Raw genomic sequence first — 26,910 nt, forward strand, 5'->3', positions numbered from 1 at the left:
AATAAACTTTCCAAAACGTCTCCTCTCGTTATTTCCATACACTGCCTTTTATGGGGTGAATGGGTAGGGGTACAGTGTGCCCCATACCCATTCACATAGGGAGGGGGTCTGGGATCTGGGGGGTTGTGGGGATGAGGCCCTTGTCCTCATCAACATGGGGGCAAGGTGCTTTGGGGTGGGGGGTGCAGAGCTCCCCCTGCCCCAAAGCACCAACACCCCCCCATGTTGAGGGCATGTGGCCTGGTATGGTCACTCGCTCGCTCGTCCCCTCCCCCTTCCTGCCCTACCGGGCTGCATGCTCGGATAAGGGTCTGGTATGGATTTTGGGGGGGACCCTCAAATTCCATACCAGACCCGAAGGGCCTGGTTTGGAACCTGGGGGGACCCCCACACAGTTTTTTTCCCATTTTTGGCGTGGAGTTCCCCCCTCAAGATTCTCACAGTGCAAGTCGCGCCGCAAGTCGGATCATCCTGATCCAACTTGCGGTGCGACTTCCATTCAAATCAATAGGCTCCCATAGGGAACCATTGATTTTGAATGGAAGAAAAAAAAACGTATAACGTGGCTCAACGCACTTTCATCACGTTCGGTCACGTTTGGTCACGTTTCTGCGTTTGAAACGCCGGGAAACACACGTTCGAACGCAAATAATTGAGTTCCAAAAAACTTCCCTGAACTCAATTGCCTGCAAATGACTGTAAACGACCCTGTGTACATGGACAGATAAGATAAAATGTAGATGGGTTCAGGGGCTTCTGAAAAAAACGCCCAACTGCTCCTAAACGTCCATTTACAACGTCCCGTGTACATGGAGCCTAAATAGTAAGAAAACAATGGTAATGATATACATGTAGATCAAACGGATGATAAAAAAGAAACAAAAAGAGGGAGAAGTATTCAGCAGGCGTAGAGGGTACAGTGCTTGCAACACAGAGCATAATGATAACCATTAGCGAGAATCCCAGATAGCCCACTTGGCATGAAATATTGGCATCGAGTTATGTAAAGAGTGATAGATTCTCTACGAAAGCTTAATACTTTCCATTCGAGAAAGCACCTGAGACCAGACCAGGATGTCCGATCGCCAATTAAGGGCGATCATCCAGTGAATGGAACACATCAGTGTATGAATCAATCTGGAGGCTGAGACTGGAACACCAGGGACTTTTGTAAAGAGTAAACAAATTTTCGGGGAAAGGGAGATAAATGAACCCACCATTCTCGATATAGAATTTTGGGCTTGATCCTATATGGGCTGCAAGCGACTGCAGCTCCAGAAGAGATACCTTCCTCTGAACAACCCCTGAATCAAGAAGGTGATACTGAACCATAAAAAGAGTGTACTAAGGAGGGGATTAGATACCATCTGGTAAAGAGTTTAAGAGGGGCCTCTCTACACACACTTGAGCGTGAGCATTTGCGCAGGTTACTTAACATATGTTGCCATTCCGGAACTGAAAAAACACAATCCAGATCCTGTTCCCATTTAGTCATATATTTCTGTTTCTCCGGGAGAGGAAGATTGATAAGGTGTGAGTATAATAATGATACAAGACCTTTGCCTCTAGGGGAAGAGGAACAAATATTTTCAAATACCGTGAATGGTGGATTCAGTGATAAAGAGCCCAGCGACTGAAAAAATTATTTTAGAACTATATAATGGCCCAACTCTGAGCCAGGGAGCTTGTGCAAGTGTACTAGTTGTTCAAATGTACAAAATGTGTTACATACAGAAACAGCTTTAAAGGAGACCAGGTTTCTAGAAATCCAGGGTTCTAAATCTGCTCTGTTCAGCGGGAAGGAAGGAGAGCCTATGTGGTTCAAAAATGAAGTCAAGGGAGAAACCTGGGACACCAATTTAAGAGAGACTTTTAATCTGGACCACAACTGGTATAAGTGAGTAATGATTTTGTTGGGAAATGTGTTGTGTCTAGGCAGACGTGAACCATCCCAAAGAATAGCTCAGAGAGAACATGGAGCAACTGAGGCCTGTTCAAAGTCCAGCCATGGGATACCATCTTCAGTGGCGCACCATTGAGCCATCTGCAGAAATTTAGCTGAAAGATAATAGGACCATAGATCAGGGAGACCCAGAACGCAAAGGGATTGAGGGGCATGAAGGACATGTTTATTATATCTGGACATTTTCCCAGACCAGACAAATCTCGACACTTCCCGCTGAAAAGAGATGATGTGGGATTTGGGAACGTTGATAGGGAGGGCTCTGAAGAGAAATAAAATCTTGGGAAGTAAAATCATTTTAATAGCTAAAACCCTACCCAAGAATGAAATATGGTAAGCAGACCAAGTTTTTAACAATAACCCTAATTTTTTAAACATATGGGGAAAGTTCAACAAGAATAGGGAATCATAATGGGGAGTAATTTGAACCCCCAAATATTTAAATGATTTATTACACCATGAAAATGAGAAACGCTCCTTTATGGAGACCTGCATCCAGTTTGGTAAGTTGATCGGCATAAGAGAGCATTTGGTAAGATTGACCCCCAAACCCGAAGCTAAATCTCTCTAGTTCAACTAGTAATTGAGGTAAGGATATATGGGGTTAGATAGAAACAGTAGTACATCATCGGCATAAAGACTAAGTTTAAATTATTTTCTTTCCTTATGATATCCACTTATGTTAGAATTATTTCTGATAGAAGTTGCAAGGGGTTCAATGGCCAAGGCAAACAGAAGAGGGGAGAGAGGACACCCCTGTCTAGTTCCCCTTCTCAGATGGAAAAAGTCAGAGTTACATCCAGGCAGGCGGATTCTCGTCTGCGGGGATTCATATAGGGCCCTAAAGCCGTGAATGAATCTGGCCCCCAGTCCATACCTAGGTAACAAATGTTCCAAGTAAGACCAACTGACGCTATCAAACGCCTTGTGGATGTCTAGACTAACTAGGCAAGTAGGAGATTTGTTAATACCAGCATCCTGAATTATATTAGTGACCAGTCTGATGTTGTCCGTGAGTTGCCTTCCTGGAATAAAACCCGTTTGGTCTGGGTTAATCAGTTGATTAATATTGTTAGCTAGTCTATTAGCAAGTAAGCGGTCAAAAAGTTGAAGGTCGTTATTCATGACGGAGATAGGTCTAAAAGTTTGCGGAAGGGAGTGATCTTTATCAGGTTTAGGAATGAGGGACATATTTGCCAGAAGCATCTCCTCCGGAAAGCTACCACCCTGAAGGACATAATTAAATAGTTTAGTTAATCTAGGAGTCAAAATCGAAGCAAAGGTCTTATAGTAGGAAGAGGAAAAACCATCCGGCCCAGGGGCTGTAGAAGACTTCAACGATTTAATTAAGTCCAACACCTCTTCATCAGTGCAGGGAGCCTCCGTCGCCTCCTTTTGAGGGTCAGAGAGGGTAGGGATTGGTAAAGTATCCATCCAAGCATTAAACTCTGTCAAAGGCAAAGTAGAAGACACCGATAGGAGATTTTTATAAAAGTTTGTAAAAACATCCGTTACTTCTTTGGGATGAGATACCATTTTTCCATCGGGGTCCTCTAAGTTTGTAAACATGAGTGGGCTTAGATGCTTGCGTGAGTTTTTTGGCAAACATTGTGGATGTGGCATTGCTATTGAGAATAAAATTGGCCTTGGACCACCTGAGTGCTTTTTCTGTGTCATTAGACAGAAATTCATCCAAGGCCTTCCTTTTGGCGGAAATTTGGTTCATCAGGGCTGAGGAGGGAGAGAGATTATGCAGGTTATAGAGTCGATCTAGTCCTTTAGTGAGGGATTTGATATTAGCTAATCTAGATTTATTTCTGGCCGAGGCCAGAGCGATGATTTTACCCCTAATAACTGCTTTGTGTGCTGTCCAGACAACTGGTGTGGGAGTGTCATAATTTTCATTGATGCTAAAGTATTAGAGCAGGATCATTTAGTAATGAGTCATTAATGAGTTTCTTGCAAGAGAATAATATCTGCCCCTAGGCGTTTGTAATACCTGAAAGCCTTATGCCTCTTGTTAGGCGAATTGAACCCCTGAACATTATGTGAGAGTATTTTAAGACCCATTACTAACAGGAAGGGAGTCACTATCAAACTGAGACAACTGCAGAATTGGTCTTAGGAGCCTAAAAAGGTGCACCAAACAGGTCACCAATTGTGCAAACAAAGAGAATGCTTGATATAGAGTGGAAATCAGCAACTTATCCTGTGAGGAAACATGTAACAGAGTGGTGGTATAAAAAGTAACCATTGGTCCAAAGGCCGAAGACAGGCCAATTGACCAAAGTAGTGCAAAAAGATAAATCAGCGCAATTAAATATAAAGTGATATAGTGTTAAGACCCAATGATTTGGGACAAATAAATAGTGGAAATACAGCATCTATATAAAACCTCCCTCACTGGCTGGAGAAAAGAACTGTAAACAAATATATATACAGCGCTATATAAAATCAAATAAAGTGACAGTGTGCATCATACAAATCAATAACTCTCTTAAAGTGCAATATATATTCCTCTTAGGTGCAATATATAATGTCCATAAAGTGCATTCAAGGTGAAGTGAAAAAAAGTCCACTAAAACATAAATATAACTGTGGGTTAAAATTCAATCAAGGTGCTTGATAGATGTTTCCATATATAAAGTGCAAGTGACACCACCACCGTTTATCCACAAGATGGCCTCTCACCTCACTGAAGCATTAAAAACCAACAATGAATCCTCAGTAAGACCAGTGTAAAGGATGCCACTTCCTGGATCGATCTCTCACCATCCCATGTATATGATATGTGAATAAAGATAATGAAGCATCTAAGTGTACACTGCTATTACCCTTTTATTCATTCACATACAGGTGGAATTACACTCACATGAATCAGCACAATGGGCTTGTGCGGACCGTACACGCCAAACAGTAGCTGTCGGGAGCCGTGCTGGTGGGTCGCCGCTCCGCCCCCTATACGTGTGGCGTCCTATGCTTTCGCGTCACTACTTCCTCAGTAGGGCTAGCCCTACTGAGGAAGTCGTGACCCGAAAGCTGCCTGTAATACTGAGATAACTTCCTTCATTCTGCTGCGCTTCTCCAGTGTAGCTTGTGATATATCCGGGAAAATTTGAATCCGAGTACCCTCCAGCATGATGTTTGGGGTGTTTCTGGAAGCACGCAGGATGTCCTCCTTAACTAAGAAGTCCTTAAGACACAGTATCACGTCTCTTGGAGGCTTATCAAGGGGAGGCTTGGGACGCAGGGCTCTGTGAACTCTATCGCATATGAAAGCAGACTCAGGCTTATCTGGCAGCAACTCACTGAAGTGCTTGGATACAGCAGGGACTAGCTCAGACACTGACTCTGGAATACCTCTGAGACGCAGGTTATTCCCGCGGTTCCTATTGTCTAAGTCTTCCACTTGTGATTGCAGTAAACTGTAGTTGTCAGATAAAAGCTCAAAGTCCTTTCTGAGATCATCATGCTTAGCCTCTAATAAATCTGTGCGGCCCCCTAAAGCAGCTATCTCCTGTGTCAGAGTACTGGTTGATTTATGAATTTCAGATTGAAACTTGTCAGCCAACTTTTCATACATAGCTGCAAACCCTGCATCAAGATCAGCCTTAGTCATGCCTTTAGAGTACTCATGATCCCCAGCCGGTGTAGTGGAGGAGGAGGGCGGTGATGAGGTCTCTGCCTGCACCGTGGGGAGAGCCTGGGCGCCATCTTTGGTCATCCTGGAAACTTCCTTAGTGCGTAGGAGATATGATGTCAGGGAGTGCTGCGGAGGGCGTCCCCGGTTCTTTTTCTTGGCTGACGGCATGCACGGGATGGTCCCACGGGTGTGCTGATAGTAAGTGGCTCATAAATTGTAGATCTGGCCCCGGGAAATACGCTTGTCTCTCTCAGATAGAGCCGAGACACCTAGCGACCGTCCAGCTTCGCGCCACGCATGCGCCCCGCAACAATTGTTCCTGAGCCCCTTCCATGTTATTATTTCTGCCTGACTTTTCGTGAACTGATATCTTGTGTTCCGACTTGGCTAGTTCTCCTGATTATGTTTGTCTGCTACCCGCCCTGACCTTGGCTCCTTATCTGGCTCTCCTTTTGCTCCATCCATCCCTGCCTGCACCGTCTCATTGGGAACTCTCTTTGTGAGCAGGGTGAACCTGGGGGGTCGTGACCTGGGGTCAGCACGCAGCTAAGCCCATTCTCCTGTGAGGGAGTCCCTGACAGAACACTGGCTGGCCCTTAGATTCCATGCCCTGGGTAATCCTGTTACCTGCTCGCCTGTGGGCTCACATCCGTAGAACCATGACATTTAACAAAACTGGAGAGTGCAAAGTCTGATACAGCTCTGCATAGAAACCAATCAGCTTCCAGGTTTTATTGTCCGAGCTTAATTGAACAAACTGAAGTTAGAAGGTGATTGGCTACCATGTACAGTTGCACCCGATTTTGCACTCTCCCAGTTTTAGTAAATCAACCCCACTGTGTCTTGAGTTCCTCTAGGCCAGATGCTGGGAGGTGCCCTCGATCCAGAAGCTGCTTGCAAAGGCTGTTATTAAAGAGTTATTGCTCCCATTTGCAGCTTGGATTTCACCTGCAAAACGGGTGTTCCATAAAGTCTTCAGCAGTACAGGCTGTGCCTGCATGACAGATCTCCCATCTCCCTCTCCTTAGCTACATTACAAATCTACAGTACTACATAACATGGTGCGATAGAAAACAAAAAACTCAGGGCAAACAAGAAGGACTGTCTTTATAGCCCAAATCCAGCCCAGGTCCAGCTTGTGAAAAAGAAAAATAACTGCGCTAAAGGTGAAATATAAGTGAAGCAACAACTTCAAGTGTGACCACACCCTTAAATCAATATGTAAACAATAAGTCGCGCTGAGTGATCTAGAACAAAATAAATGTCCCAAAGAAAGTCCCAAATTGTGAACGTCAAATAAATTGAAGAAGTGATGATAAGTCTTGATCTGCACACAAGCACTCCAGAATCTCTTAGGTAATGTGCTTACCAGACAAGCAATTTAAAATTGCGGGATTCCTATGCCAAGGTGACTTGATTGTGTGAGGATTCCGTGTTGAACACTCAATAGAAGATGTCATAAATCATACAAAAAAAAAAAAAAGGAGAAAAAACTCCATAGCGTGATACCGTAAAGGTAAATTATAAATAATATTGTGAACAATCCCACCACAGCTTGTGACTGTGTACATGCATAGAGGAAAACTCGGATGACATCATGCCAATATCATATAAAAGGCATCTTCTTTATTCAAACTTTTAAAAGCAATAAAATGTCAGAGGCCTGTTGACGTGTTTTGAGCCACTACGGAGCTTAATCATAATGAGCTGCAACTATACAAAATGAAAGTATATCTAGACACATTTATACTATTAATTAGTTATTAGACAACAGCTAAATAACACAGCATCGTCTTCAACCAAAAGAATAAAAGCAATTTAAAAACACACTTAAACTAGAGAAAACAATACTGCGGCGCTGCAGTGTTTCTACTCGTGTCGGCTTTATTTTTATCAGCTGTAGCGCACATCATTGTGATTGTTAACCTGCGTGATTTAGGCTTTACACAGGACACTCTGCACAATTTCCTATCTGGTAGTCTCAATTGTAGGGAGGAGACATTGATCAGCTCTGTTTTTTTTTTTATCTTTGTGTGAACAGGTATGCTATGGAGTATATATAAAGTTAGGGGCAGACTGGCGACTTTCGGCCTAGGGGGCAAGTACAAATCAGAGGTCCATGGTGCAGCGACTCGGCCCTCTCCCACTCTCCTTCTTCCTGTCCTCTACTTGACCCCCATTCCAAGCTGAATCCCTGCTCCAGATGCTCTCTACTCACTGGCTGAAGGGGGCAGTTGGGCGGAGCTGGGACAGCTCAGTTGGGGCTGCCAGGGGGAGCAGAGTCTCCAGTGGGGCACGGAACCGGCCTCTGCTCAGACACAGTTTACACCATCCATGCAGGGGGGGGGGGTTGTCTTTAACCCGCATCAGTAGGTCAGTGGCAGGAACTTTTTACTTCTCTTTACTAGGAATCCTTTTGGCATGTCTGTGTCAGAAGTGGTGCAGCCTTTTTACTGCCCCATGGCCCAGCCCTCCCCTGTATAAAGTGTATTCTTATATTGTTCACACACACCCACATGCACACACAACAATGTTAGAGATCCTAACCTTCACTTCTGGTGTTCTGAAAACAGGCTGGTCTCTTCTTGGATGTTCCTCTCGGTTATCCTGCTTTGTATATCTATGTGTGGAGTTTTATATTAACAGCCTGTTTATAATTTATTTCACAAAGCTCCAGGCTACACCTTCTGTCCACTGCTGCTGCAATAAACACACAGCATGCTGTACAATGTCCTACAGGGTGATGACCAAGCAGAACATTTGTTAATGTTCTATTCATTTGTTTTGAATAACCCTGTTTAACATTCAAGACATCAGTATACAGACAGACAAGAGAGCCAGTGAGTGATCTTCAAGGCGGTATATAAACAGTTCAATATAGTTTTTTACACTGCTGATTATTTATTCTTTTTGCATATTTGACACACTTAAATGATTCAGATCATCAAACAAATTTTAATATTGCACAAAGATAACCGGAGTAAATACAAAATGCAGTTTTCAAATGATGATTTCATTTATTAAGGGACGAAAATCTGTCCAAACCTCACTGGCCCTATGTGAAAAAGTAATTGCCCCTTAAACCTAATAACTGGTTGTGCCACCCTTTGTGGCAACAACTGCAATCAAGCGTGTGCGATAACTGGCAATGAGTCTTTCACATCTCTGTAGAGGAATTTTGGCCCACTCTTTTCTTGCAGAATTATTTAAATTCAGCCACATTGGAGGGTTTTCCAGGATGAACGGCCGGTTTAACCGGTTTACTGCAGCAGTGCGGCCCTGCTGCGCGAAATGACGTAGACCTACGTCAGTCGCGCACCTGCAGCTAGGGAGCGAGAGCACGCCACCGGCAGCACGCTCCCGCCCCTGCTAGGCAGCGGGGACTCCGATGCACAGGGCAAGTGGCACTGATTGCCGCCAGCCACCCGCGATCGCTCCCCGCTGAGAGAGAAGAATGGTCAGCTGTTGTAAACACAGCCATCCGTCCTTCTCCCTGGAATGATCATAGAGCCCCTGTGATCCTTCTATATAGGAACACAGGTCTCTATGGTAATTTCACAAGCCACACCCCCCCCCCCAGTTAGAATCACTCCCCTAGGCTCACATTTAACCCCTTGATCACCCACAGTGTTAACCCCTTCCCTGCCAGTGTCATTATTACAGTAACAGTGCATATTTTTAGCACTGATTACTGTAGTAATGTCACTGGTCCCCCCAAAAGTGTCAAAAATGTCAGTTAGGGGTCCGATCTGTCCGCCGCAATGTCGCAGTCCCGCTAAAAATCACAGATCACCATTACTAGTAAAAAACTATGAAAATGACATAAATCTTTCCCGTAGTTAGTAGACGCAATAACTTTTGCTCAAACCAATCAAGATATGCTTATTGCGATTTTTTTTTTTTACCAAAGATATGTAGCAGAAAACAAATTGGCCTAAAATGTTAAAAAATTAAATTTTTTTTTTTTGAGAATGTTATATAGCAGAATGTAAAAAATATAGTTTTTTTTTTCAGAATTGTCGCTCTTTTTTTGTTTATAGACAATAAAAATCGCAGAGGTGATCAAATACCACCAAAACAAAGCTCTATTTATGGGAAAAAATGTACATACATTTTTTTGGGGTACAGCGTCGCACGACCGCGCAATTGCTCGTTAAAGTAACGCAGTGCCGAATCGCAAAATATGGCCTGGTCATTAAGGGGGAAAATCTTCCGGTCTAGAAGTGGTTAAGGTCATGACACAACATCTCTAACAGATTTAACCACTTGCCGACCCCCTGCCGCAAATATACTCCGGCAGGCTGGCTCGGCTGCGCGTACCGCTGTACAATAAGGTCAGTTCATGGGAGCACTCCTTGGGGCGCGCGCGTGCCACCGGAGGTGTGCTCAAACCCCCATTAGCCAGCGGGGAAGCTAATTTACTGGGGGCCACGGCCGCGATTGCGGCCGGGTACCCGTGATCGCTCCCTATGGAGAGAGGATGACGGTCTGCTGTTGTAAACACAGCAGACCGTTGTTCGCTCAGGAATCAATACAGAGCCCTTGTGTTCCTCCTATTTAGGATCACAGGTCTCTGTGTTGATTCCACAAGCCCATCCCCCCACAGTTAGAAAACACTCCCCTAGGCATACACCTAACCCTTTGATCGCCCCTGAGTTAACCCCTTCCCTGCCAGTGTCATTATTACAGAAACAGTGCATATTTTTAGCACTCATTACTGTAGTAATATCACCACTGTTCTCAGGAAAAAATGTCAGTTAGGAGTCGGATCTGTCTGCCGCAATGTCGCAGTCCCGCTAAAAATCACAGATCACCACCATTACTAGTAAAAAATAAATAAATAAATAAAGGTCTTTCCCCTAGTTTGTAGATGTGATAAATTTTGCACAAACCAATCAAAATACGCTTATTGGGATTTTTTTTTTTTTTTTACCAAACATATGTAGCAGAATACAAATTGGCCTAAAATGATAAAAAATTTGATTTTTACATTTTTTTTTATGATTAGGAATGTTATATTGCATTCGACGAACATTGGCTGTTCGCTCGTTCGTCGAATGAAGAACAAATGGGATTCTTTGCGGGAACTTCGAGTTCCCGCATTATCATGGACTCTCTGACCTCTGAATTCCAAGAAATGAATCACTGGCCGGCCGGGGGAGGCAATTACATAGCTCTCTCATTGCAAGCCTGGTATTCTACCACCTACGCCACCAAGCCTGCTTAAGTTGGATACACTCTCCCTAACTTTTATCTCATCCACTGTGTGTAGGGTGAGATAGGAGTTAGTTAGTTAGGCAGGGAAAGTGTGTGCAACCCAAGTGTACTTAACAGTGGCCTAGCTGCTAGAGTACCAGGCCTGCAATACGATTGGTTGTGAGATTGAATCCTTTGGCCAGCGGGTGATTTATAAGTGGCATTTTCTAATTAATTAAGGCAGGGAGAGAGATTTTTGCTTTTTACAGCTTGTTGAGATCAGATAGTGCAGTGTATACCACAAAGTTATATATATATATATATATATATATATATATATATATATATATATATATATATATATATATATATATTTAGGCATATCAGTTTATGTCATTATTCCTGAAAAAAAAAACAGCGTGGGGTCCCCCCCCCCATTCCATACCAGGCTCCTTGGGTCTGGTATGGATTTTAAGGGGAACCTCGCGCCAACATTTTTAAAAAAAAAACAGTGTGGGGTTCCAAACCAGACCCTTATCAGAGCACACAGCCTGGCTGGCCAGGATGGGGGTTGGGGCGAGCGAGCGCCCCCCTCCTGAACCATACCAGGCCACATGCCCTCAACATGGGTGGTGGGTGCTTTGGGGCAGGGGGGCACAACCCTGGGCAGTGGTTTTGGGGGTCTTCGGGGGGGACTTATCGAATCTGGAAGCCCCCTTTAACAAGGGGACCTCCAGATCCCGGCCCCCCCCCATGTGGATTGATATGAGGTACATATTACCCCTACCCATTCACCGAAAAACTGTACAAAAAAATTATGACAAAAGCCAGTTTTGGAAAAGTCTTTTAATAAAAAATAAAAAAATACTGTCCCCCGATGATCAGTCGCCCGTCCGCCCAAAAAATAGAAAGAAAAAAAAGAACAAGCTCCTGCTTCCCCGTACGCTTCCCGCGGAATGAGCTGTTTTGATTTTGACAGCTCTTATGTAGTGACCTGACGTCACAAGCCGCCCCACAATGCACTGCTCAGGTGCAGTGAATAAATTACTGATGTCAGTCATATATTTACTGCACCTAAGCAATGGATTATGGGCGCTGGTGAAACTCAGATAGAAGTTAGTTAGCCAGAGAGAGTCCTAAATTAATCAGCTAGCTCAGTTGTTTATCTGGTAGAATAACGGGCTAGCAAACAAGAAGCTGTGATTTTGAATCCCCAGGCCAGCGGGTGATTAATATTAATTATGGATTTTATTTAAAACCTATTAATTGTCCCCGCTACTTCTGAAGTGACATCAGTAATTTATTCACTGCACCTGAGCAGTGGATTATGGGGTGATGGGGACGTCAGAGCCCTATAAAACAGCTGTCAAACTGGGGTAGCTGTTAGAATAACAGGCCAGCAAGTGTGAGTCTGTGAGTTAGAATCCCTGGCCAGCGGGTGATTTAAGCCTTTAAAATGAGGACTTGTGATTTTTCATGTTTGTGTTCGTATGTTCGCTAGAACATTTCCCCTGTTCGAGATGTTCTGGTGCAAACCGAACAGGGGGGTGTTCGGCTCACTACCAATCAGATTCTAACTGCAGCTTGTTCAATCAACCTTTGACAATAAAACCTGGAAGATGAATGGTTTCTATGCAGAGCTGCACCAGATTTTGCATTCTCCAGTTTTAGTAAATCGCCTCCTCTGTGTCCATTACTGCTGTATTGAACTGTGAAACACCAGTGCAAGGGAACAAAAGTATATCAATGATAGAGTAAATTATAAAAAAAGGTGTAATACAAAAGGAAAGTGACTGGTCTGTACAAAAACAAATAGTCTTATTCACCCACCGCTTAGGATGATACAATGTGCACTTGCAAGATTAATATACTAGCTGCTGCTATAAAATTAAAACCATATACTCATGCTTCCATTGTCCACATAAAATCAAATATTGAATAAAATGAAAAACAATGCTCACATTAGCAGCTCTTAAGGCTCCGTTCACATGTGGGCGTTTTTGGGCGTTTTTGGAGCGTTTTTCTGCTCACTAATCAGCTCTCAAAACGCCCAACAAGACAAATCCCATTCATTGCAATGACCCCTGTTCACATCTGAGCGTTTTGACGCCCTAAGGAAAACGCCCAACGCTCAAATAAGTACTTGAGCTTCTTTTTGGGCAGATTACAGGCGTTTTCCATTGATCTCTATTCAATCTAAAAACGCCTGCACAAAAATCGCGGTAAAAATCGCGGTAAAAAACGCCGCAAAAATCGCGGTAAAATCGCGGTAAAAAACGCGCGAAAAACGCTACGCTCAGGTGTGAATGTAGCCTAAGAGAGCGATAGTTCTCCTCTTATTTAAATCATTAAAGTCCTTTATCCATTCAGCCACATGCTTAAATGTTAAAAAAAACTTTAGCCAGGGAGTGTGAATAGCGAAACAAGGTATGTTCAAACGAGTCAGAAAGATCTTTCCGTCACCACACCTCGTGTGACCTCTCCCCTAGGTATTAAACACTCACCAGAAATTGATCAAAATGGGCTTTGTTATTAACATTTCAGATCATCCCTTCTGGGTTAATCCGCTGCCATGGGCATCCGCAAGGGGAGACAAGGGGGGGGGGGGGCAAGTGCCCCCCCCCCCAGAAATTTCTTGGCCTGCTCTAAGAAGGGAATCTATGGAGACCCTGCCCTAAATCGGGATCTATGGGGACCCTGGCCTGCCCTAAAGGGGATCTATGGGGATCCTGGCCTGCTCCAAAGGGGGTCACATTGGCTATATATATATATATATATATATATATATATTCTTTTCAGGGAGTGCCTGGAGTACCTGGTGGTGCAGGAAAACCTGGTAGCATGGGGAGCATAGGTGAAAAGGTAAGACTAAAGAGGGATCTATGGGGACCCAGGCCTGCTCTAAAAGGGGGATCTATGGGGACCCTGCTCTAAAGGACATCTATGGGGGACCCTAGCCTGGCCTGCTCTATGGGGAACAAGGGGCAGAGCATAGGTGATCCTAAAATTATGCCCCCCCCTGAAAAAAGTTCTGAGGATGCCCATGTCCACTGCTCCTCCTCCACTACCAGCCCAGTGTGAACTTCAGAGCTGTATTGAATCCTTCCTTCAATCACACTGATTTTCACCATGCAGTCATCTCCTCTACCAACAGATGACATATGCAGGGTGTCATATAAAGGATAAAGAGCTCATAGCATAATACTGTTTATTTAAATTGTTAAAACATACATTCCATAGCCCTTCAATATATATGCTTACATCAAAGTATTCGTAAGAAGCATGAACACTTTACACAAGATTGTGTGTGCCGATCTCACCACAGTAGCTCACAGCTGTTACTCCGATCAGAAGCACTGCTCGCCGCTCTCGGGGATCCCAAGAGGCACACCGCAGTCGATCAATCTATTGCTCAGGTAGCTGCGTGATCATACTCTTGACGAGTTTCGTCATTCGACTTCGTCTGAAGGCGTGATCACGCGGCATGGCTAATCCTATTTATCATGCCTCCTATCAGAGTTATTAACCCCCTCAGCAGCATAAACCTATGCCTAGCTTCAACTACTTCAGCATCAGTTAACTATATAAAGCTATAAATATAGAAATAACCAGTTATTCCACCTTGCAGTCACATTTTATGGGTTACACACTTCATGATACACATAATCCACATGATATGTGATATGTGAGTATGTATACACCACCCTCTCTCACTATGTGATAATACCTTTTTAGATTGAAAAAACTCCTGCTACATCCTCCAGTTAATGCATCAAATATCATGATCCTGTATAATAATTATTATCATGGATAATATATTATTATCCTGAACATGAATTTACAATATAGACGCATTGTATTGCTCATATGTATCTATTTCTAAGTGTTTATCTAATGATGGTTACGTAGCAATAAAACAATTCCTAGCATTGAACATGCCAAACACAGTTATACCAAATTATAACACATTTTTTTTGGGACTGCAATATTTTAAAATATGCAGTGTATGTGGTTATGGAGCGATATGTATGTTATTTCTCACATTTCATCCTAGAGATTAAAAAAAAAAGATACAAATTTTTTGGGACATGACTACTAAATGTTAAGAAGATAAGATAGAGAAAAAAAAGAGTGCAGAGTTCTGAAGTGCGCTACTTACAGAGTGCAGAGCATAGGTGTACGCAGCCTATTGCATTAGGGTGTTCACCCCAAAGTTTAAATACACATGCATGTGTTTGCCTACATGTAAATGGCCCCGGTACATTACTCTCCCTGCTGGCAAAGTGAAATAGAAGTGTGTGGCACTTCTCTTATGGCAGAGCAGGTCCGAGGGAGATCTTTCCCATCTCCTCACTGGCAAACAGAGCGATAAGGCTAATGTGCCCTAGGTGATTAGGGTGTGCCCAGGCACACCCGGCACACCCTGTGCGCACGCCTATGGTGCAGAGTTCAAGAACACACTACATAAAGAATGCAGGGTTTAGAAGCGTGTTACATTAAGAATGCAAGGCTCAGGTGCAAGCTACATAAATAATGCAGGTCTCAGCAGTGCGTTACCTATAGAATGCAGGTCTCAGCAGTGCGTTACCTACAGAATGCAGGTCTCGCTGTGCGTTACCTACAGAATGCAGGTCTCAGCTGTACCTTGCCTACTGAATGCAGGTCTCGGCAGTGTGTCGCCTACAGAATGCAGGTCTCAGCAGTGTGTCGCCTACAGAATGCAGGTGTCGGCAGTGCGATGCCTACAGAATGCTGGGCTTAGCAGTGCATTAAATATAGAATTCAGGCCTCATCTGTGCGTTGCCTACAGAATGCAGGTCTCAGCTGTGCATTAAGAGGGAAGACAGGCCTGAGGAAGGAGCGCATGCTCCGATAACGCGTCGCCGTAGCATCCCGCATCACCGCCAGGAGTGACTCAAGGATCCCAGGACCCACGAGTGCCAGCGTTCCACCAGTTGACGAGGAGCCCACGGACACCACCGAGGCCATCCCTGTACACACGGAGGAACCCCCTGCCGCTCTCACCAGGATCCACTGCCTCCACCACCAGGACCCGCTCCAGTGATGCTCCTGATGATCAACATTACTTGACTAACTGCATCTTATTCACCGACTAAATGTGAGTGTAATACTACTGCACATACTTCAATAAATGTCTTGCTGCACTTAGAAGGCGCTGCGCTGTCTTCCCTCTTGTCTCCCCCCAGAGATCTCTTCTGTCTCTTCCGCCGGCAGCTGCTACAGTGGACAGCTACCCCCTGAACTGTTTGGGGGTCCCCCCACCCCTGGTGTTTCCCTTCTCCCTTCTCCCCCTCCCCCGGGTCCCCAGGACCAGACTTTTTTTTTTTTTTTTTTGAGACCTCTTCTTGCGCCAATTCACCACCAAACCATTGTCTCAGCTGTGCATTGCCTATAGAATACAGAGCTTAGCTGTACATTGCCTACAGAATGCAGGGCTCAGCAGTATGTTACCTATAGAATGCAGGGCTCAGCTGTGCGTTGCCCACAGAATGCAGGTCTCAGCTGTGCGTCGCCCACAGAATGCAGGTCTCAGCTGTGCGTCGCCCACAGAATGCAGGGCTCAGTTGTGTGTTGCCTATAGAATGCAGGTCTCAGCTGTGCGTTGCCCACAGAATCCAGGGCTCAGCTGTGCGTTGCCCACAGAATGCAGGTCTCAGCTGTGCGTCGCCCACAGAATGCAGGTCTCAGCTGTGCGTCACCCACAGAATGCAGGGCTCAGCTGTGTGTTGCCTATAGAATGCAGGTCTCAGCAATATGTTGCCTACAAAATGCAGGTCTCAGCCAGCAGTATGTTGCCTACAGAATGTAGGTCTCAGGGGTGCATACTGTACATGTAATGGTCAGCACTGAACAGCAGTAATACATGATCTCTCCTTGCTTGCAGAGTCCACACAGGGGGAACTATAGAGAGCACAGCGAGGCTGTAGTATTAAGCTGAAATAAGTGCAAAGCAAACTTCTAAGCTGCAGGATCAGGAACAGTTTACCTCAATCCCTCTCTGTACACTGGGGAATTCCATTGGAATTTGAGCCTCCCTCCTCACTCTCCAGATCTCATGTATACAAGCTGCTGTCAGACTGCACAGCACTCTCCCCCTCCCTCCTCAGCTGCGATAGAGCCCTGCAGGTTCTGTGCCTCACAGAATATCACTTCGCCTCCCTGAGAGACTGTGTAGCCAGAACTAGAAGAAGAGTATTGGCTTCTGCGGCTGTCACATCGCTTGCCAAGTTTGCATCGATCCAGATTGGTTTGATGCAGATTTGCAAACCTTGTGTGTGGGTGTATTTATGGGGGTGCTGGAGAGAAATTTGGAGGTGCTTCAGCCGGGGACAAATCCAGGGACACATTTGGTCCGGGGACAGTGTCCTCGATCCGGGGACTGTCCCCGGAAACCGGGGACATCTGGTCACCCTAGTGTAAAGTGTACATGCTTGTTATGAATGTTTTTTTTTTTTAATCATAAATTTTTATTGAAAATTGTTTCGATATACAAATTAACAACATAGTATTGAACAGTATGGATATAAAGGTACAAAAACAGGTACATCTATAAATCGTGTATGAAGAAGTATAAGCAGTAGTAGTGGAAGTCCTTATGAATCATAAACTATTGAACTTGAGGAATAACCAGAAACACACTGGTAAGCAATCCAATCTGAGAGTACTTAATATTTGACCAGCCGCAAGAGTCTGGAATTATTGTTCATAGAAGAGCAATACCTGCCCCCCCCCCTTTGGGAGCACACTGTGGACAGGCATTCCTGGTGTAGCACCACAGAGATGGGGGGGTTGCCACATCCCACCCTCTCGTTCCAGACCAGATACATAGGGCTCGAAGCTGACCCACCAATACATACACACTATTAAGGTGAACTATCACACCTTTAGGTCAACATAGCTATGCTTTGGATGCAGTGCTGTATCTTGGCCTAGGCCAACAAGGCCCAGGCCTAGGGCAGCACTTTGAAGGGGGGCAGCAAAAAAGCTGCACCCCACATGGAAAAAAAAACAGCCTCCTCCTGGCTCCCGCACGAAAAGGGTCCCCACCGGCTTGCACTACACTTTTAGTATAGTGCCAGTCCTATGGGGCAAATCAGTCTGGCACCCCCATAAAGTGGTCACACTGCTACCTGCTGGTACTGATGGGCACTAATAGGCTTCACTGATGGCCACTGATGAGGTGGCACTGATAAGCTGCACTGATGGGCACTGATAGGCTGCATTAATGGGCACTGATAGACTGCACTGGTGGCCACTGATCAGGCTTTACTGATGAGGCCGGACTGATGAGGATGAACTGATGGGCAGTAATGAGGCTGCACTGATGGGCACTGATAAGGCGGCACTGATGAGGCTGGACTAATGGGCACTGATAGACTGATTGTGGTCTGTGGTTTACAGATGACAGGGCGGGTCATAAACAGGAAGGGGTGTGGCCTTTACAGGAAGAGGTGGGTCATATTTAAATTAGGAGCTGCACAAGTTTAGTCAGGCCTAGGGCAGCACAAAACCTAAATACACCACTGTTTGGATGTACTGTAGCTACTAAAAAGGGGTGTACCAAAAGATCTGAAGAAGAGGGGGAGAAAGGGGGGGCAACACCAGATGATTTAAGGCATAATAAGATGGAAGTCAGTAGCGATAGTCCTTAAGATTTCCATTCCAACCTTTACTTAGCTAGTAAATTAGTCAACGTCAGGGGAAATTGTTTACCATTTTTGCCATTTTTTATGGAATAGGGAGGCCTTGCGTTCTTTATGTGCTAACATTTTTTCCATTTCGAATTGGTAGTAAACCTTGTGTTTGATTTCCCCCAAAGTGGGGAATGGGGGGGGGGGAGGATCGCCACAGTTTGGCCACTGCTATTCTGGTGGCGAAAAGGAGGTGAGCAATTACTGTTCTAACATTAGTAGGGAATTCAACTATACCAGGGGTCCTCAAACTACGGCCTTGGCCGGGATGTATCATTCATGTTGTTTTTTTTTTCTGAATCACCTAATTAGAGCCAGAGGCTCTAATAGGCTTCAGAAAAGGGTGGACCCGGGGTGCATAGCACTGCGCCCTAGCCCACCCATTTGTGTGACAATAGCGAATGAAAATTCACTATTGTCACGCGGATCCTCCTCCTGGCCAATCAAGAAGCGGGTCCGAGACCCACTTCCTAATTGCCCGAAAGGCGAACCCATGCCATTGGCCGAGGAGGAGGCAGGAGGACTCGAGGAGACGCGGGGGACTGAGGAGAAGCCGCCGCTGCAGGTAAGTGCACTGACTGGTCTCTCCGAATTGAAGGGGACACGGCATGCTGGACTCTCTGCATTGAAAGGGGGAATGCTGTGGTCACTCTGCATTGAAAGGGGGGCAAGCTGGTCTCTCTGCATTTAAGGGGGCACGCTGGTATCTCTGCATTGAAAGGGGGCATGCTGGTCACTCTGCATTGAAAGGGGGCACGCTGGTCTCTCTGCATTGAATGGGGGCACGCTGGTCTCTCTGCATTGAAAGGGGGCATGCTGGACTCTCTGCATTGAAAGGGGGCACGCTGTGGTCACTCTGCATTGAAAGGGGGCACGCTGTGGTCACTCTGCATTGAAAGGGGGCACGCTGTGGTCACTCTGCATTGAACGGGGCACACTATACCTTGATTACTAAAGGCCCCTTTCACACTTTTGTGACCTTAAAGTCACGCAATTTTTTACAGCGTTTTTTGTCGCAAAGCAATGCCTATTACATTTTTCTGTTTGCGCCCCCCTAAAAATTTTGAGCACCAGCCGCCACTATATAAATAAAACAATAAAAAATATGCGCATTGGAATTCGTTCATATTTTTTTTCAAGCTATGACACTCTTTCCAACAGAATGGAGATAAGGTTCTGTCTATCGTGTGTAGCTTGTGTGGCTTCATGTAGTATCTGTGCAATATCTTCTGTGCATTGTCCCAATGATCAACACAAGCGGAGGATTTGGTATTGGCTTTGAACGTCGCTAGCCATTGAGCAATGGAAAAGGATTCAGCTTCCCATTTAACCATATTAGATGTTTTGTGAAACCCAGAGGGATGATTACATAGGGAGTAAAAGAGGGAGATACCTTTACGGTTAGTGGGTGACTTATGCATTAGGTAGTTCCATAATCTGACTGGAATGCGTAGTGGAGGGGCTTTATTCGAGTTATTGTAGCTTTTTTCGGTAGAGGGTAAATGTATCCACAGTACTAGGGCCAGGAATTGTAGTTCAACCCCCGCTTCTTCCAGTGAGAGGTGGACATTCCTGGAAGCAGGAAATAGTAACTGGCAGTCGGAATCCGGAGTGAAAAACAAGATTCCTCTCCGAACTCCTGCTCTAGTAATGTTGACCAAGCAGTTATTTTGGCTGAAATAGTCGGATATTGTGGTACTTTCACTTTACAGTCAATGCTCTATACAGTCAATGCTGCTATAGCCAGGGCAGGGAGGTCATGAGTGTCGGTGACAAAGCTGTAAATTTGATTCCATATGGTGTCCTCCTGTGCGGAGAACCAATACTTAGCTTGATTTAGTATGGTATCGATCAGATCCGCCTAAAAAACTGACAGGCGGATCTGATCGGATCGTCCATGTGAAAGGACCCTAATGGGCCATACACACTATAAGATTTTCTGAAGACTTTTTCCTTTAGACTTACCAAAACCATATAATATGAGGTCAAACCTAAACACATTCAATTTGTATGCAATCTAGCAGGCCCTTGCACTACATAGAAAAGGTAAATCTGAAGGAAATCTAACCACAAAAGTTGGATAGTGTGTATCCAGCTTTAGAGTCCAACGCTGTTCTCCAGAGGCTACTTCTTTTCGCAGGATGATTAAAGCCGCGTACACACGATCAGATTATCGAAAGATCTGTCGTCCGTTTTTTGTGGCATGCTAGTCTGATGTGGAAAGTGAAGAGGTTATTTTCATACGAATTTTCCCGTACGACAGAATTCTACTTCAGAAGTGATGTCATGTGTTGGATTGATTTCTATGTGTTCTTTCATCTCTGAGCATGCCTAGTCTTGCTCATAAGATTTTTCCCCCGTCTAAATCTGTACTAATGAGATGAAAATCGGACGTGTTTTGACGGAGGACAAAAATTTTAATGCCTGCACATCAGGATTTTGTCAGCCGGAAAGTCGGAGTCGTCTGTCGAAAGCACCATACTAACAATCCGAAAATCAGCAGATCGGTCGTCGGGCGAAATTTCCCTTCCGAATTTCTTATCGTGTGTACGGGCCTTAAGTCCTCTGACGTTGAGGGACATCCATCTAAGAGACATAGTTATGCAGAGAAGGACTAGAGTTCCATCTGGTGGTGAGAGGAGCAAAAGTAGAAGGGGGAGAGAAAACAAAAGCAAACATCCATCTCATGGGTGAAATAGGGCCCAAACAATTGGCCAACACTGCTTCCGTGGTTGCTGCAAAGTTAAGACTCTTGGAACAGTTTAAAAGCATCGCAAGGCTGTGAGAATTCTCGCAATACATTCGGGGGTAGACAAAGTAAATGAGCCGGGCAACGGGTATAAGTGACTCCAGCCGGAGTGTTAACAGGTGCATAAAGGGGAATAGAGACAAAGATTGATGGTCTCTCAAGTGGGTACTGCTCCCCATCCTAGATGGGGTGATCATTCACATCGTCAGCGAACATTTCTGCTGGATCCGGGTCTTGCTGTAGATCTGGAAGTGGAAGTTGGTGGAGGTGCATCCCTAGGAAGGAGGCCCACCCCTCTAAGTAATTCCAGGCCTTTGTCCAGGGAAGTTATGGAGTGTGAGGCATTGTTCAGAGTCAAAGTCAGTTTGGCTGGGAATCCCCACAGGATTTTGTGATTTCTCAGTATTTTTGTGATGGACATAAGGTTATTCCTGGCAGACAGCGTCGCTTGTGACAGGTCTGCGTATAGGGATATGCCCGCATACGGGTCGGGTAGGACAGCATTTTGTAGAGAGAATCTCATGAGCCTGTCCTTTATATAAGGCCTGTGTGGCTCTCTGCAGCAGCTAAAAGCAAGTTTCTCCCCCTCCTGACAGCTTTCGGCTGCTGCAGGGAGAGACACAGAGCAACGTATTTGCTTCTTCGAAACCAATCCCCCCTCCCTGTTCTGCCTGCTTCTGATCCCCCCCCTCCTTGTGTGCCCCCCTTTCACTGTGCCCCCCCCCCATGCTGGAGGCTTCCCTGTCCTGTAAAAAAAATCAAATTGTAAAAGAAAAAATAATAATAACTAAACATTGTAATAAATAATTGTAAAATAAAATAATTGTAAACATTTTTTAAAAAAATATATATATATACTGTATATATATTTTTTCTTTTTAAATGTAAAAAACCATTAAAGAAGGATAATTCACACAAGTTCTCTGTTATGTTCGTGTCCACTAATAATGATTTTAGTGTATTTTTAGTGAAAATATTGTCTTGGTATATTCGGGGGGCGCTTGCTAGGTATTCTCTGCGGGGCCCCATGATTTCTAACAACAGCCCTGCCTGTACCTGCCTTTCTGCCCCCCTTGTCTCCTGTCCCTGGCCTGTCTTACTCCTGTTTGCTCCCTCCATTTTGTATATAGTTAAGCTGGCCATGCATTATAATGTTTACTTATTCAATTTGGATTTACCTTCAACTATGTAGTGCAAGGGCCTGCCTGATTGCATACAAACGGAAAGTGTTTAGGTTTGACCTCATATTATATGGTTTTGGTAAATCTAAAGGAAAATTGAACAAGAAAATTGTATATTGTATGGCTAGCCTTAGTTAGGTTAATTTTGGGTTTTTGCATGGTCACGTTCTATTTCACTGTCTTGTTTATGGTCTACTGGTGTTGGTATTGGAGTGTGTCTTTTGCCTTAATAAACCTATTTACACCTTAAGGCCCCTTTCACACACGGAGTCCGTTCAGATCCGCCTGTCAGTTTTTTTGGCGGATCTAAACGGACGCCCCATGCATCTCTATGGGTCATCGGATGTCAGCGGAGACAGGTTCACTGACATCCGATCCGATCCTGTCCATCAAATCCGGACAGATGGAAACCCTATTTTCCATCCATCTGGCGGATCGGATCGGATAAGAACGAACAGACGGTCCATTCTCATCCGATTCCCCCATAGAGAAGAATGGGGACCTGACAGCTGTGTCTCCGCACGCAGCACAGAGAGAGCTGCCATCCGCCTGCTCAGCGGGGGATCAGCGGATCGATCCCCCGCTGAGAAAAACAGAGTCCACCTGACTTGTGTGAAAGGGGCCTATCTGTCTGGGTCCTGATTTCTTCGTGCAGCCAACTGATCTTATCACTCTTGCTGGATGCCTTCATGCGGTATCCTTGACAGAATACGGAAGCCATTAACGATCAGATCGGTTGCACCTGGAAATTAGGAATTTTCTGGTTGATGTAAGATGCAGTCAGAGGAGGTTTTTTATTTTTCCCTGCTTGTAACGGATTACAGGAAATAACAGGGTTTCCATCCGTCCGGATTTCATGGACAGGATCGGAATCGGATAGCAGCGGGTGTCAGTGGAGATGTCTGGTGCGAATTCAGCAATACAGATTGTATGGCTGAAATTGCATCTGAATTGGACTGAACTTGCACAGGACCTTTTTTTGGGTCCGCAGCAGAATCGCAGAATTGGGTTCACACCAATGCGATCCAATTCATGTGCGAACTGTCAGTTCGCTCCGCGATATGCGAGCTGATCTGGGGATGTCGTTAACTTTGTATTGACACCCCCAACGATTCGCATATGGCAGTGTGAACTGCCATGCCAGTTCAATGCGATGCAGGAAACTGCAGTGGATTCGCAGGGTTCCCGCATCGTAATAGTGTGAACCGGTACTTAGGGTGGTGATGATTATTCTCCTTTTAGTGTGTCTCAGGTGGAATCGCTTGTGTGGCTATTGGAAGATGATAAACCCTATTTCCTTGAACAGTATTTAGTATTTTCACAGAGGCCCTGCTGGATTGTATGAATGCTGTACAATGTCTAATCAGACAAGGGAATTGTAAACTGAGTTTTGTTCAGCCCTTACTCAAAACCTGGTCAGATCTTTCCGATTCAGCTTCAGATTACTCTCACCTATCCACTTCTGCCTCTAGACACCAGTTTGCACAAAGATTCCCCTCTCCATTACCCATGGCAACCACAGCTGCAATATGCTTTGCTTTCAGCTGTTTGTCCATATCCTGTCTCTACTAGCTGCACTTTTCCTGCATATAAATCAGTAAAAACCTCCTCTATTATTCCATTGCCCCTAGCAACCCCTCAGAAATCCTCCTTTTTCACTATCTCTCAGTCCTGCTATTACACCTCCATCTACTTTAAAATCTATTCATAGCCCTGCAATCACTTGCAGGATTCCAGTGTCTAAACCTACCGATTGTGCTCCAGTTGCCCTCCGAGCCAGGGTTGCGCTCCAGTCAGCATCTGCGCCAGACGATGTGCTCCAGCTGGCCTCCGCGCCAGAAGATGTGCTCCAGTCAGCTCCCTGCTCCAGACGATGTGCTCTAGTTGGGCCCCTGCGCCAGTTGGCGCCTGCGCACCAGACGATGTGCTCCAATCGGACCGCGCGCCAAACGATGTGCTCCAGTCGGCCCGCACGCCAAACAATGTGCTCCAGTCAGCCTGCGTGTCAAACGATGTGCTCCAGTCGGCCCGCACACCAGACGATGTGCTCCAGACGGCCTCCGCACCAGATGATGTGCTCCAGTCAGCCTCCGCACCAGACCATCTGCTCCAGTCGGCCTCCATGCCAGACCATCTGCTCCAGTCGGTTTTCATGATGCCAGTCGTTACGATCCAGCCTGCCACTACTTCAACCATGAACCAGCTCACTCCTGATAATTCCTCAGTCCTGCCCGCTGCTCAGCCTGATGTGCCTCTGCCAGCTGCCCAGCTGGAAGTGCCTCTGCCCACTGCCCAGCTTAATGTGCCTCTACCCGCTGCCCAGCTTGATATGCCTCTGCCCACTGTCCAGCCTGATGTGCCTCTGCCCGCTGCCCAGCCTGATGTTCCTCTGCCCACTTCCCAGCTTGATGTACCTCTGCCCACTGCTCAGCTTGATGTACCTCTGCAGGTGCTCAGATTGATGTGCCTCTGCTGGATGCCCAGCTTGATGTGCCTCTGCCTGCTGCACAGCTTGATGGTTCTCTGCATGCTTCCCAGCCTGGTGGTTCTCTGCCTGCTGCCCAGTCTGATGGGCCACTGTCTGCTTCCCAGCCTGTGGTGCCACTGCCTGCTACACAGCACGATGGTCCTCTGCCTGCTGCCCAGCTTGCCAGAGGCACCTCCCTGCCAGATGCCCAGCTTGCCACTGGCACTTCCCTGCCTGATGCCCAGCCATTCTTCGGTCCCAGCATTGGGACATGTGCTGCATCGAGGACATGTACATTCCTGATGGTTCTCTGCCTAATGCCCAGCTTTATGGTCCTCTGCGCACTGCCAAGCCTGGTGGTCTTCTGCCTGCTGCCCAGCCTGATGGTCCTCTGCCTGCTGTCCAGCCTGATGGTCCTCCGCCAGCTTCCCAACCTAATGGTCCTCCACCTGCTGCCCAACTTGCCGCTGGCACCTCCCCCGCCAGACACCCAGCTTGCCAATGGCACTACCCTGCCTCATGCCCAGCCAGTCTTCGGTCCAAGTTTTGGGACATGTGCTGCATCGAGGGCATGTACATTCCCGATGTTACACTTCCTCAGGAATCTGGCCTGTGGGGTACCTAGATGGCTTCCATGACAGTGGGCGAACAAATGACCATCTACTGGACTCTGGTGGAAAGTCTTCCAGCAAGTTAAAAGACTCTGGCCTGGAGAGTGCAAGAAAGTCCACAGACTGGGGGGGGGGGAGACCTTTTTGGACTTTTGGGGTAAAAGTAGAGTGGAGTGTCTGGAGGCCACTCCTCATCGGGGGGGGGGACTGTCAGGATCAAGTCAAGTCTGCGGAAGAAACACCAGAATTTATCCAAAACATCTCTAATTTTGTTCCCAGTGCATTACATTGTGTCCACATCATACAGGCTGGCTCCCCAAGCCTTTATTTACAAAATAAAGAAATCTTGCAGGGAAAATGTCATTCTTTTGGATTTATGAGACCCCGTTCACACTGGGGCGATCCGACTTGCCGGGGCGACCTCACAGGTCGCGGCGCGCAGCTCGCACCGCGACCTCGGAGTGGCCGGCACGGACTTCATAACATTGAAGTCAATGCAGGTCGCCCCAAAGAAGCTCCGGACCCTCTTTCTAAGTCGGAGCGACTTGTGTCGCTCCTATTAGAACGGGTCCACAGTTTCTCTATGGCAGGCGATCTACGGCGACCTGTCAGGCGACCAGGTCGCCTGACAGGTCGCCCCAGTGTGAACGGGGTCTAAATGCAATTATTTCTGAAGCAGCTTCTATACACAGTACAAATGTGCCACATATCCCTCAGGACAGTACTCGGATCCCAATAACCATTGTATGCCCAGTTACTTGCATATAAGCCTTCAAAATGGGCACTTTTGATTTTTTTTCCAGTTAGGGTCCTATAGACTTTAATGGGGTTCGTTATTAGGTTCAGAACTTTCGTGATGTTCGAAAGTTCTGGTGTGAACCGAACAGTGGGTCGTTCGACCCATACCTAATATAGAGAATGTCTTGGGCTTGCCCTGCAGCTCTAGTGTAATGGTATTACCACTAACACTACATCTTTTTACAGGTGCTTTACTTGCAATGGTGGTATCTATCTTGTATCACAATGGTTCCCTCGTCAAAGCTTCCTTTGCACATGTGTAGAAACCTGGTTTAGGGCATGTTATGGACTGTATTTGCATTGCTTGACTTAGTGTGGAGAGTTGCAGCAAATTTTTACTACCCTAAGTCCATTTTGCATGTCATGCATTGTACTTATGCATTATGGGTGGTGTCTATCCTGTATCCCAATTTTATACCTCTTCTATGGTTTCATGTGTTAATGGGGTGACAGTTTTTATTGCTGGATTCCTGTAATGCGTGCCTTGTGCTACAACAAATGTTGGTACAGGGCTATAACCATATTTTGCATGGATAACACAGTGGCTTAGTTGTTAGCTCTTCTGCCTAGCAGCACTAGAGTAATTGGTT

The 26,910-nt window shown here is 45.7% G+C and overlaps 1 protein-coding gene across 1 annotated transcript in view; it reads right to left on the reverse strand.

Annotated features, from left to right (window-relative positions):
• LOC309550374 (uncharacterized protein) overlaps window positions 1-8,290 on the reverse strand; it is a gene marked incomplete at its 3' end in the record, with an annotated part of 214,372 nt that extends 206,082 nt beyond the window's left edge. The window contains exon 1 of the mRNA XM_082250769.1: window positions 8,154-8,290. The remainder of the gene's footprint in view (window positions 1-8,153) is intronic.
• Window positions 8,291-26,910: the final 18,620 nt, after the last annotated feature.

The sequence above is a fragment of the Pelophylax lessonae genome, assembly GCF_965119305.1.
Source record: "Pelophylax lessonae genome assembly, chromosome: 3".
Lineage (NCBI taxonomy): Eukaryota > Metazoa > Chordata > Amphibia > Anura > Ranidae > Pelophylax > Pelophylax lessonae.